This window comes from Anoplolepis gracilipes, chromosome 14, assembly GCF_047496725.1.
Source record: "Anoplolepis gracilipes chromosome 14, ASM4749672v1, whole genome shotgun sequence".
Taxonomy (NCBI): domain Eukaryota; kingdom Metazoa; phylum Arthropoda; class Insecta; order Hymenoptera; family Formicidae; genus Anoplolepis; species Anoplolepis gracilipes.
Window position 1 is genome coordinate 1503435 of NC_132983.1, and position 14876 is coordinate 1518310.

Here is a 14876-nt window from a genome sequence, read left to right on the forward strand (position 1 = left end):
AATGAGATTATCGAACAGTCTCCTAAAGAGTAATTGTCGCGTATCGATGTAAGAAACATCTATTCAAGAATCTTCCTTTACAAGACTTTACAAGAAATCAAGTTGATTTCGATTGAACAGATATAACGATGCGATTATTTTACTTCTCATATATGTATAAATTATTATACATTAAAATAATATTTTATATATTAAAATATAATGTACTATATATTAAAATAATAGAAATGATAACATATAAAAGTAAAATATTTAAAAAATATATTTTAAACAATTGGAAAAAAGATTTATTAAGTAAATAAATTTATTACTAAATTCAGATATACTTTTATAATCAAGGAATAATTTTTTCATAATAAAAATAATTATTTTTTATTATTATTCATAATAATAATTATTATTATCGCAAACAACTCGCAGTCAAATACATATTGACCAGTTGATGATTAGATTAGTCAATAGCCATTACGATAAGGCAACACGAGGACTATAAAAAAAAAATTTTCTGCCAAAGGTAACTCTGTCGCATTTGCGAGCGTTAAAAAGCGTAAAAAAGAAGTTTCATCAGAGACGGATGTGCGAAACAATATCCATCTCTTCCTCGGACGTGTGGAAACACACTGTCGGATTATTGCCGCGGCAGAAAGGACAGTTGAGAAAAGGAGAACGAGCGGGCGGTGAAAAAAAAGGAAATAACGAAACGGAGACAAAGAGGGCGATAAAAAGACACGCGGCAGCGAAGGGGACGCGAGAAAGGCGAGGAGAAGAGCGAGATGGAGACGGATCCGGAGAGGGTTGCTCGTACCCAGGTACCCCCGATTCTGGGAAACATGTTCCGCCAGCTTGTTAAGTGTCCCCAACAGTTCTCTAATATATGACTGGCACTCTCTACCCTTTTTCGAGGGAGGAGAACGAAAGGTAGAGAGAGAATGGGCGGAGGGGGGGGGGGAGAGGACAGGACTAGGTCCACGAGAGAACGTCCAGTTAGAATGCCGTCGGACTTACCTGGACTCACAACCGCGGCGACGTTCCTGCTCGTTCCGGTCCCCGTTGTTTTACGGCGACAAAAAAAGCGCCCTCCTCCTCCTCCTCCTCCTCCTCCTCTTCCTTTTTCTCCAGCAGCATTGCGCGATAATTAATGGACCCGTGCGCAGCGAGAGAATCCGTTCTCCGTCGATTTGATTGATGGTGGCTGCTGGCGTTCCTTTAAAACGGTCACGTGGGTCGTGACCGTGATACCGCTCCGGCATTTGTACTTGCACGTCGCTCTCTGGAAAATCACGAACAATCGTTTCTTCGAGTTATTTATCGTAAGTGGACGCGTAACAACGTTAGATTAATCATCCGTCAAGTTGTGCCTTCCTCGCTCGCACTTAATAATTGTGACAGACTTAACGTAATAAAGGATACGAGTTAGAAAGGATCGAGTCGGACACATTTACCTGTCAGATGTAGAATCCACGTGTTTTCACGGACGTGTACGTGCGATAAAAATAGAAAAAAAAAAAAAAAAAAAAAAAATGTTCGAGGAAAAGAGAGATTAATATACTGCAAGTCCGAATTATGTAACCGAGTTATCAGCTTAAGAACAGCTGATGAATTCGCGTGAAAGCGACCGTGATCGGATTTTCGAGCAGCGGAGGAACAAAGATCTATCAATCATCGCTGAAATCCATCGGGCTACTCTCCGCGCTTTCCTCCCCTCCCCCCTCCGTCCCCCCCTCAACCCTCCGGACGAGGTCGATGATGTCTAGTCACAACACCATTGTTTCAATGACCCGCTGTCCCGCCCAGTAGGTGGCACCACCCTTCACATACTAATGAGCTGCTGACCAGTTTCAAGAATCATCAACACGCGGAGAGAGAGACGAGGTGTTGAAATGGCCGGGTCTCCTCTCGACGGAAGAATCACCTAGATTTTCTTGTTGCTCCATTTTTTTTGCGACGAAATAAGTCTTGATCAAGAGACGTGATAGCGTTTGGAGCTATTTTTTTTCTTTTCTTAACATATTCCGTGATAGCGACGTTATTGTGTATCATTTACCTGCATAATCGACTTTTTCGAGCCTAATTGCCTAATTCGAGCCTAATTATTTTCTTTCAATTATAACAATTTTAAGAAAAAAACAACGAAAAATTTTATATTAAATTGTATTAATAAATATACATATATATGAAAGTGTATTTGTATGTTTATTTAATTTTTATTTAAGGAGTATTTTCTATTTATAGAAAATAATTAGTCCTCAAATAAATTAAATACACATACAAACACACTTGCATACATATTTTAATTATTAATATAATTTGATATAAAATCTTCTATTTACATAGAAAATAATTAGTCTTTATATTTATGTCATTATGTCAGTAGTTTTTTTGATATTTTTGATATCTTTTTTTAGACACTACATTATTTTTTAAATTTTTCAATCGAAAGAAATGACTGATTAAATTAGATTGGTGTATCGATTTTTCTAAGTTTAGTTTAAAAAATTCCAAAGTTTTATAAAATGAGTTGTGTGCTTGATTATTTTAATTATATAACAAACACTGTCAGAATAGTGCGTACAATTTTGTTTATTATGAATTATAAGATATATTTTTACTTTACACTTTCACAATTATTTTTCATCGTCTAACATTCACTTATGTATATCAGTTTTATAATATTTTATACGTGAAATATAGCTTTCATGTAATAGTCGTTTTTCTCTCATTTTTATGTTCAAGTAAATCAATACATGTTTTTTCTAGAAACAATTTTTAATTAATTGAAAGGTAACAAAACCTTTTACACAATAGATAATTTATTTAGAAAATTTAATAACAATTATTTTACTGTTAACTTTATCGTATTATTGTAAATTATAAATAATGTAATGTTCTAGTCAATATTATATGTATATGTGTAAACATAAGGAATAAGAAAATATTGTTGTTAGTGAGTCGATACATGATTGTCAAATAATGTTTTTGTTTACGATCGTTCAAAAAGTCCTTCTCAAGAGCAGTTAGTCGCAACGATTTTCTGCTGAGTTGTTAACATCATTTACAGTGTTTTTTATCGCATGCGAAATTTTGAAAGTTTCTCTAAAGTAAAGCAAAGTTTTGCGTGAAATTTCAAATAAAATTTGACGCGTTAATCGAACGCACAATGCCAAAGAACTATCTTTTGATTCCGAAACGCGCGGAACGTGCGGTGAAAATAAAAGAAGGTGTTTCGAAACAGGAAATTATGGATACTTATAATATTTCTGAAAGTCTTTATAGGATTATTAAGCGAGATGGTGACGAAATAAAAATAATAGCCAAAGAAGAAACAAATTTAGACAGAATATTCATAGTTCGTAAGAATAAAGAAGTAAGAATAAGAAAATACGCCACAAGATAGAAAACGCAGATGTCGCGCAAATGGGTGCTGAAATTGAACGAAGATTGATTAGTGATTCATTTATTGAATATTATTGATTCCATCATCAACTGAAAGAAGAAAATATTAACAGAGATAATATTTATACTATGCACAAATTGATGTTTTCACCGAAAACTTTAATTCAGAGCAAATACTTATACAAGAAATACAAGAAAATAACTGACATGGAAAAATTGAAAAATGATTCTTTAATTGTTATGTTTTGTACGAACGTGACGGGTAGCCATAAACTGTCGCCATATTATATTTATGCATATAAAAACGGAGAAATTTTAGAGCGTTTGGAAAACGTATTGCCTGATATCAATTTCATATCAAAGAAAGAATTAAAACGTAAGCAAATTTTCGCAGATTGGTACAATGATCACTTCAGAAAATCTGTGAGAGAACATCAACAAGAAACATATGGAAGCGGCAAAGTGTTTTTACTTGTTGAACAATGTAAGAAGTTTATTTTCCCAGAGGATATATTGGAAAAGGACGATTTCGAGATAAAGTTTTTTCCATCACACTCACGGCTAATATTCTTCAACCATTGAAGTTTATAAACAACATTATCACACCTAACTTAGCGTTTACAGAGTTTTGCATATCCTATGATATAAGACATTATCTCAGAGCGATCTGGGTGCCATGGGAAAACGTCTCGTCTGCACATATAGAGTTTTTCTGGAGAAAAATTTTAAAATTAGAAAAAAATGTAACAGACATCTCTCTCACGAGAAAAAGAGTAAAAATAAAAAACGAAATAAAGTCTTTAGACGTCACATCACTTTTAGAAACATATTATGAACCAAAAAATACAAGAATAACATCCGCGGGACAAACATCGAAGTCAATTGAAAATGTAAACGAAGAAAAATACTTCACTTTCAAGGAAGTACAAACAGAAAACGACAAGATTATAAAGTATCTTTTTACACAAATCGAAGAAAAATGTCGCACAAAAGAAAATGCAGCGTCAACATCTTCGATTAAACAAACATCAGAGTTAAGTACAAATGTAAGCGACACCGCTTTCAAAGAGAGAGCAGAGGTAGAAAGGAACTACCAGAACAACAAGATATTGTAAGTGTTGAAAATATTATTTTTCTCCAAAACATTACCTTATTTTGTGTAAATAAATCCTTATTTAAATGTCTTACATTATAGTTGTGGGCTTTAAAAATTAATTAATAAATAAAATCTAAATACAGAATTTGATACATATTTTTGCGATATATGCATATTGTTTAGGGACCTTGAATTGATATCCTGTATTTATTTATCCAACATCTTCTGAGACTTAAACTTGATCATTTTTTCTGAAATTGCTTTAAACATTTTATTTTTATTTTTGTTTTTTTTTTTTTTTTTTAATAGAATATCAGAACGGATAATATCATGGAACTTATTATGGAATATGTCAATATAAGGGATAAGCTAAACTCCGCAGCCTATCAAGTCGTGATTGAAAAAATATCTATAATAGACGTAATTGCAAAATATAAACTTGATATTGAAACATTACAATTAAAAATAGATATTTTAAAAAACAAAAAAGGCATCTTCAAAGAAAAAGAAGATATGAGGCAGCAGTGAAAGATGTTATATCTGGAAATAAAAGTAAAGATGAGGCTGTAAAACATCATAAAGTTAACAGGAAAACCCTAAACAAAGAACTAACCTGTCGTGAACGCCTTGGAAAAAAATACAAATTTGATAGGAAAGTAATGTCTAAAACAAGTCAAGTAAGTTTCACGTTCCAGCAAGAGAAAATATTTTTACTATATTTACAGTCATGGACGAGGTCACAACTTACACAGAAAGCTTGCACTTGTATAAATTGCGTCTTGAAAAACCTATTAACATTTTTGTTTATAATTTCGCCAAAATATATAAGATACAATGTCCAGAAGATTGGGATAAACATAAAAGAGGGGATATATCTTGGCTACGAGAATTTGAAATGAGACACAATAACGAAATTGATATTCTTTTATATCGTTGTGTTTATGAAATATCTGCAAAGAGACTAATAAGCGACGAACAAGAACTTTTGTCTATGTTTAATGCAGACTTTCCAATTTAATTTCAGAATAGCCTTAACCAATAAATTCTGTTTTCAAATCACGCTACGATGAAACAATAGTTAGGAAATAGAAGTCGACATTTACTGCATTTAAAATTTACATTTGTAATTTTAAAATAATCTTTGAATGAGATATAATTTAAAAGAGAAAACAGCATCTAAAATTTAAAAAAACGTAATTAAAACGCTAGTTTTTATTAAAATTTTCGTAATTGTTTAATCAAATTTGAAGCAAAATATTCAAGATATTTTAAATTAAATAGTACAAAATATGTTTTTTTCAAAATCTCTTTTAGCTTATTTCTTACAATATTTTTTGATACAATAATAATAAAGTTTATTGTCAGAGAATTTGCAGAGAATATTATATTGTAACATTAATTTGCACTATTAATTCACATATGCTGTGCTTTCTTTTTTTATTATTTTACTTTGCTTATATACCTTGTAATATTAATTAATCAATTTTATATATGTGTTTAAATGGATCGTTTGTATTTCAATAAATAGAAATATAATAAATCGCGGTGTATCAATCACAATTTTCGTGACGTTTAAGTAGATACATAAACTATTCAAGATACTATTAACGATCACTATTTTTAATTAGCGTGAGAAAGTAACTACATATTAATGTGTTTACATATTTGAAAATGCATCGCTGTTTGTATTATTATATATTTTTTCTATCTGTATTTTATTTTAAGAATATGAAGAATTTCTACTTGATAAATATTGTAATAACTACATATAATTTTCATTTTTACTATGCGTTTTTCGAATACTATGGTCCCTCTAGCACGTAATATAACAAATAAAGAAAAAATTTTTTAAATTCCAACCTTTATTTTTTATATTAATTGTAATTTTTTTAATACATTATTATTAAAATTTCTTGTTTTCGTACGCGGTTAATAAATTATCAAGAATTATGTAATATTATGGAAAATATTGATTTTAGAATTTATACCATATTTCATATCTTTACTGTTACAACAATTATGTAAAATGTAATTCGCTATGATTAAATTAATTAATATAAACATTAATATCTTAAATCTGCAAAAATATAACTTTAATAATTAATTGTTTAGTTTAGTATATAAACACAACATTTTTTTAAACATATCGAAAATAGAATAATATTAGATATTGTTATTTTTATTACTATGCGAGAGATAAATTGTACTAGAATATGCCAATTTTAAATATATAATTAATTTAAATGTAACGAGTTAATAGATCAATCATAAAATTTTACATGAAAGAAATTGCGTAATATTATCAAGTATAATCAAGTTTTTTTTTAATTCGAGTATATCTATAAATATGTTTTTATACATTTAGAGGTGCAGTGATAAATTAGAGCTCAGAATATCAATATAGGCCAATATAAACAGTATATATACGATCAAAATATATAGTGCGATAATAAAGTTAGTATCATATTTATAAAAAATGTAACTGTGTGTTTATATTTAATATCAATCGTTTGTAAACATCCTTTATTTTAAATATTTCAAAAATTGCATATCATCTTCATAATTTTCAGCATATCTTTTCAACATAATTTTAACATAATTTTTTCTCTATATAAGGCGCGCGTGTGTTTATGTATATGATTATAATATAATAATACTATTTAAAATGGAATAAATTAAAAAAAAAATTTTTTTGTATTCCAGAACGCAAGTGACGTCAATAATAGAAGAAATAATACCTGAGGAATTTCAATACTGCAAGAAGACAAAATTTCATGTATGGACGACTTTATCCGACAACTTTGCACCAAAACAATTATAAGAACTCGAACAATATTTTGATTATTTATCTACCCAGAAAATATAGCTTCCGAAATTATACACTCCCTGGTTTCTTAATAAATTTGTAATTTTTTCTTATGCTCTGCATCACAGGATGATTTATCCTGAAATGCATCAAGAATAATTTCTACACATTCAGAGTATATCATTATCCACGCGACCGAAGGGAGTCACAAAGGTGTCATTCAAAACTTATCGTCCAAGTACCAAAGCAGCGTGTTATCGCAACGAGAGCTAAGGGGGTCGTGAGGAGGAGAAGAAGGGGGGAGGGGAGGGAGGCTCCCATCGAGACGGGCTTTCGACGTAAACCGATCAATCGTATAAGCACGAGATATCGATACCGGCTGGAAATGAGGCAGCTCCGTGACGTCCGTAACATCCAGCGTGAATGAGGCGCTAACGACCAGTGATTACCACGCACGGTACCCCTGTAACGCACGCACGCACGTACGCACGCGGGCCGACGAATAATCACGCATGCGAGCAGGTAGGTGAGGATGTCCATCAATCCTGCGGGACCTCCCGCGACGTTTCTCATCTTCTCACCGTACCCGACACACGGGGTGTCGTCTCTCGCAATCCCTTCCTCCCCTTCCCCTGGAGGACGTCCCACCCCGCGAGAACTCACGGTGCGAAGAAGAAGCGTCTCTTCTGACGCGCGAAATCAATGAGCCAGCCAGCGGCTACCACATCTACCACAGGACGCGTGCGAAATAAGGTGCGTGCTTGAATGAGATTTGCAACGTCGTAAGATAAATGATAAACAAGCGAAGAGAGATGGGGGAGGAAGTGAGGCGCATTTTTTATTACGATCTTGTGTAATTCGTGAATGGAATTTGGACATATTTCGATTTTAATACTTGTATCGTTAAATGTGCACGTGTACATATACCATCTGTCAATGCGTTGACAGATCCGCGATATATTGGGGGTAACTAAGTTTCCAGCACGACAATAGGCTTCATTCACATTCACTTTGGTGAGAAATTCTTTCATCAATCGCTAGTCGATTCGTGAACACCACCTGGGGTTTCCGTGCCACATCGGCGCAAGATTAATACGCGGTAGACTCTTAAATTAATATCCACTGTTAGTCAATATCCTTTCACGAGTACGTGACGTCATAGCTCGCCTTCTACCAACGACTATCTTGCACGAAACCAATTTCTAAGAGCAATTCATTCATATGTTAAATTAAGTAGGTATATAAAGACATTTATTATTTTGACACCTTTAAATATCCGTTAAATAGAAAATGTATTTTTATAAACAACGCAACTTTCTCTCCAAAGAGATAAAGTAAAATCCAACAGACAACGCGATCTCTTCTTCAGACGTGAAATAAATATTACAATATAATTTACACCTTCTTCACAGAACTAAATCTTAATTTTAAGACAAGTCATGTGTAAAAAAAAAATAAGAAAAATTCAGTTACGTCACCTTACGTAATTACAAGAACGTGTTTAGGTTCCAACGCATTATATCGGTGGTGAAACCAACGCGACGTTAATAAAATCGAAATTACACCGGTAAATCGAAGAGGATCGAGACGTAAAAGCATGGGGATATAATGCGAGCCTGGAAGTAGACAATGGACACTTACGGGCTGAGAATGCGATAACTCTATACGCGATCGAACCAACGGAGAAGGTGGCGAGGGGGTGAGCGAGGGGGTGGGCGAGAGAGGAGGCGTGGAGGATCACGATTTTACCCATACAAAATCGCGCTGCGCGCGTATCGTACACGACGGTAATCAAACCCATAAATCCGAGGCATAACCAACCTCTGACACAGATTCTCTCTACCTTTTTATCTCCCGCGATTCGCGCACCGGTAGTAGTGGATCGCCGATTTCGCCGGATAAGTCCGACAGTTCGTTTCGCACTCTCTCTCCTCGAACCATTTCCTTATAATTATCACGCCCTTCTCTCTCTCAAATATCTTGTCCCGATGGCGGTAACGAAATATGTCGGATCAACGCGTGGATCTCAACAATTATTTATAAATAATTTATTATTAAATATTTTTATAAATATAACAAACATATTTATAAAATATTTATAAACTATATTTATAAAAATGTTGCAATATAAATGATTCATATATATATATATATATATATATATATATATATATATATATATAGAGAGAGAGTATTTTTAAATTCACAAAAAGTATGCAAGATGACAAATGAATTTTAGATTACAGTGGATATAAAAAAGCAATATTTCTCTAAAATTCGATGATTAAGAATTGCAATATAAGAAAAAAAATATTTATATGCAACTTAGAGACGTTTTTTAATTTTATTTTTTATTCCAATTTCCCATTATTATTTTTATGAATTTATAAATTTTACTTTGTTAAAAAATATTTATATACAACTGAGAATTTAGCATTAGCACAGACTATGATTACGGAAGGGATAAAATGCAACGATTGAGAATGCAAATTTAAATTACAATAGATATAAAAAGCAAAATCTCTCTGAAACTCGATGATTTCGAATTGCAATACAAGAAAGAAAATATATAATTTAGAGAGATTTTTAAATTTCATGTTTTATTCTAATTTCTCACCATTATTATTCATCAATTATTTTTATCAACTCATAAACTATATTTGATTAAAAAATATTTATTTACAACTGTAAATTTATCATTAGCACAGACTATGATTACGATTGTGAATGTAAATATAACAATTATTGGATAATTATATTTACAACACGCTCTCAAGGCACTCTGTTTCGCTTGGAAAGATTCCCAAGATTCTTCTCTGCGAGCAGCAGGCCCTCGGCGAAGCCGCCCTCGCCGGGCGGGTCTCGGAGTGTACTTTGTGCCTGGCGAGAAATTGCAGAAGCTTCGAAGGCTCGCTCTCGCACATCCTCGCCCTAAGGGCGAGAGAAGTCCCCCGGATCGACGCGCGCGATGCTCGATCGAGCGAGGCCGAGGCCGAGGCATAACATTAAAGAGAGCGGGTCCCGCTCTCTTCGTCGGCGGATTAACGTTGCGTTTGCGGCGTCTCGAACGTCTCGAATGCATCGAGGAAAGGGTCTGCGTGCGCGCTCCCCGTACTTGCTCGCGTGCACCACGGGATGGGCGTGGTGGTGCACGGAGAGCCCCGGCTATCGAACTGCTCTATCGCTAATAAATCTGCGGCTCAACTAGAATCTGCCTCGAGTTATACGAGAGAGCCAGCGGATAACGACGGATCGGCCGCGCCGCGTCGATCCGTCAAAAAAATCTGCGCACCGCCATTTTTACGATCGACGATGATGCTCGAATGAGGCTCTCTGGGAGTTGCCTTCATTATTTCGCAAGCTCTCTTTCTCTCTCTCTCTCTCTCTCTCTCTCTTTCTTTCTTCGTCTATCTATCTTTACAGAGAACCTTCGACGATCGTTGCTGAGGGAGAACATCCGAGTATACTCATAGTTTTTATTTCATTTATTAGACAGTTTTATTCATCTTTATAATCGAATATTGTATGTATAAAGATTAGATTTTGAAATTAGTTGCCTAAAAAGTTCGACCTCGTAATATCAATATAAACATGGATTTTTCACCGCTAGTTATCGAAAAAATATAATGTATAATCGTGTAAATTTGATTTGATTTTTTTAAAGATCTTTAAAAATCAATATAATGGATTTATAAAAAAATATGCACTTTCGAATACATGTGTATAAAATAAACAGCTGTCTCAAATCTTTTCACCGCTAGTTATCGGAAAAATATATAATTGTATAAAAATATATAAAAATAATTTAATTTTTTTTAAGTCTTAAAAAAATTAATATATAACGGATTTGTAAAAAAAATATTACACTCTGAAATGCATCTATTAAATAAATGGATATCGTATTATATATATTAGAAGAATATGCACTGTCGAAAGATGTACAAGTAGAGTCATCTGTTGAGAAAGTCTGCAAACTGCAGCTAGATATTAGATGCATAAAATGCATGGAGTTTCGACTCATAGAGAGAGAGAGAGAGAGAGAGAGAAAGACAGTTAAATACACATATTACTAATCAAAATTCCCGTCATCGATGTCACTGATCGCCATCGCCGAAAATATAAAATAAAGCGAGATCAAATCGAATCTGTCCATCTCTAAGCCAAATGAATAACGAACTGTCAATATCAGCTGTTCTAATGGAGAGCTATGCCAACAGTGTGAAGAGACATAAAAATTTGAGAACGATCAATCGGCGCGCTCATCGATCCGAATAGATGAAAGGCGTAGGGGCACGCTTGGATTTGTCATTGATTCCTGGCAGGCCGCGGGTCAGGGTAGCACGACGCCTAGGAAGTGGCTGAAACGGTTTTGTGCCGGGACATCAATACTTGCACTCCACCACGGGGGACCCGCACATTACCCGATAATAATAATAACGGAGCCTATACTCTCGCGACGCGAATTACGCCGCGATCGTTATTATCCCCTCGCCCGAAGCGCGCGTCTCTCGCCTTTGATCCCTGGACGAAAGCGTCCAGGTTGTCAAGGAATTCAGCAACGCGTGTATCTGACGTTATCTCGCATCAAACTTTCTACCGTCAAACACGCTCCGAGCGATTCGCGCTATCGATTCTCGTCGCTATTGATGTCGCTTGCAATTGCACGCAATCCGTCTCGTCAGAACTTTCTACGTCGATTAATCGATAGATCGATTAAATATGCGCATTTATTTATTTAAGAATACTTTGTAGATTTTTAATTGTATCGTCATAATCGCGCGGGAGAGAGAGTGCAAACTTCTTTCTGTGCATCGGCGAGCAGAGAAACGCAAAGAAGGGATAAACATGAAATAACAGAAAAAGAGGGCAGAAGGAGGCGGGGGATGGGGAAAAATGAGGCAAAACTGTATCGGAAGATAATAATGGGGTAGCCGTTATGCGGTGATCGAGTCCGTTCACCGAAGAAATGGAAGAGCACGATGCAACCGAGACACCAGCTAGATGCAATTTGATGATGTTCTCTCTTGGTAAAAAATTTCTAGGCAATAACTTATTTGTATTTTTTGCTCGCGCACACCTGTATATCCCCGTCGCGGGAATCTTCCCTAGAAACGATAATTATCTGCCCCAGCCGTGATATAATTAAGTAACATTTGATGAATGGACGTTATAGATCGACTGTTTAATATTTAGCTAAAAGTTCCTCAATGTATATCGATGAATTAAAAAGTCAATTTAAAAAAAATGTTATCACGTATAAAAATGTCAGAAAAGGATTTTTTTAATTATTCAATCATGACGTGACATTTCCGTTTCGACTATCTAAAGTCTAAAAAATTAAATTTAATTCAACCTAAATAATTATTCAAATTTAAATTTAATATATTATACATTATTAATTCAATTTATAATAATTTATCCTGAATAATTCAGACAATGTCAATGCATTCCTGACTCGCGTGATATATTTTTCAAGTTTTAGGCAGAAACTTTTACGAATAAAATTTTCAAAATTTTCAGGACCAGAAGAAGAAAAATGGCAAAACTTGTCGATCGTATCCGTTCACCGAAGGTACGTCAGCGCTCACTGTCGGAGCCAATAAATTTTTCACATAACCTGTACCAATAAAATGAGATAGCGGGAGTAGAGGAGAGCATCGACGCAATCCTGAAACAACTATACTTATCGAGGATCGTGCCTCGCAGGGTCTGATGGAGCCCCGCGTTTTCAGTCCCGCTTCTGTAATTACTATCTTCTTCGCGTATATAAGGATCGTTGTGTTTTCTCTTTTACTCCGTTTCATGCCAAAAATCCCGACAACTTTTTCGGTTCACATCACAATAGGGGCACATAGTTGCGCGATTATCTCCCTTTCAAGCATGTAGTCAAAGTTATTCGCGTTTTTGGTACTCATGGAGTAAAAATTTGTAATCATTCTTTCTATTCACGAATTTTCCAGAAAATTCCGTATTCAAAGTTTCAATACTATTCTTTGTGAATTTCTCATGAAAATTGATCCTTCAATAGAGAGAAGTCTGATTTTCAAAAGAACGATACAGAAAGCAATGGTCGAATATAAGCTTGAATTCAGGAGTCTGCAAAGAGTTGCAAAATAAGAAAAAATTATCAAATTTTTTAAACCAATTTCTAATCATCCGTCCAATATTTTCACAATTTTTAGTAACGTATGAAGACATTATGCAATCATATTAAATATCAGTTATGTGTTTGATCGTTAGCTTGAAAAAACCATTTTTTTTAATAATATTTTTCTTAATTTTTAATTTTCTCGGAACGCGTTCCCTATACTTCTATACTTCTTTTATCAAAGTTTCAATATATTCTTTGTGAATTTCTCAGGAAAATTAATCCTTCAATAGAGGGAAGTCTGATTTTCCAAAGAACGATACAGAAAACAATGGTCGAATATAAGCTTGAATTCAGGAGTCTGCAAAGAGTTGCAAAATAAGAAAAAATTATCAAATTTTTTAAACCAATTTCTAATCATCCGTCCAATATTTTCACAATTTTTATATAGTAACGTATAAAGATATTATGCAATCATATTAAAATATCAGTTATGTGTTTGATTGTTAGCTTGAAAAAAACCACTTTTTTAAATAATATTTTCCTTAATTTTTACTTTTCTCGGAACGCGTCCCCTATATTTCTATACTTCTTTTTTATCATATCCATAATCGCGATATTTTAGCAAAATCTGCGAATAAGGAGCTTTGATTGTACATACATATGTTGTATATCGCGTTTCTTTTTCTTCGTGATAAATTCGTTACTGAATAAAAAAGTCGAGACAATTTTAGAAGAATGTTATTACGTATAAACGTCAAAAAAATTTTTTTTAATTATTCCATCATGACGTGACATTTCCGTTTCGACTATCTAAAGTCTTTAAAAAAATTAAATTTAATTCAACCTACTAAATAATTAATTAAATTTAAGTTTCATGATCTAATTCGTATTCGTTACCTAATAACGTGCGAAATAATACGTCACGTGTCATATTTTCGCAATCGCGCGACAATATTCCATTCGTAAGCCTTGTCTTTTCTCACACGCCGGAAGCGCGTCGGTAAAGGAATCGTTATCCCCCGCGTTTTTTCCTCCCGCGTCGATTTTCCCACATACATATATACATTTATATATATATATATATATATATATATATATATATATATATATATATACTAACGATCGTGATAAAACCATCGGACAATAATAAACAATGCGTGAAACGACAAGTACAGTCGCCGAGGAGGGGAATCGAGGGGAAAGGGGGAAAGGGGAGAGGGAGGGGGACAACACCAACCCAGGAGGGCATTTCGCGAGATGCTATCGTGTCCGTGGGACTCGCAGTAGCCCGGTAGCGGAGCGCAATCAATCATTCGTACCGGATAAAATATAAAATACGGTACAGAGAGCGGCATGTGGCCGCGCGATGTGTGTTTGCCGTTTTATTTATTTGCACGGTCATGCAAGCTACGCGGAATTAACGTATTTTTTGCACGCGACCTCCTCGGCCAGGATGTGACGGCGGGTCGATGGCGAGTCGGCCGACCTAA

The 14876-nt window shown here is 34.3% G+C and overlaps 1 long non-coding RNA gene across 4 annotated transcripts in view; it reads right to left on the reverse strand.

Annotated features, from left to right (window-relative positions):
- Positions 1 to 14876, reverse strand: part of LOC140673179 (uncharacterized) — a 173185-nt gene that overhangs the window by 148926 nt on the left and 9383 nt on the right. For all 4 annotated transcript variants that reach the window (XR_012048017.1, XR_012048019.1, XR_012048018.1 and 1 more), the window contains exon 5: positions 1006 to 1270. This is a non-coding gene — a long non-coding RNA (uncharacterized lncRNA). The remainder of the gene's footprint in view (positions 1 to 1005; positions 1271 to 14876) is intronic.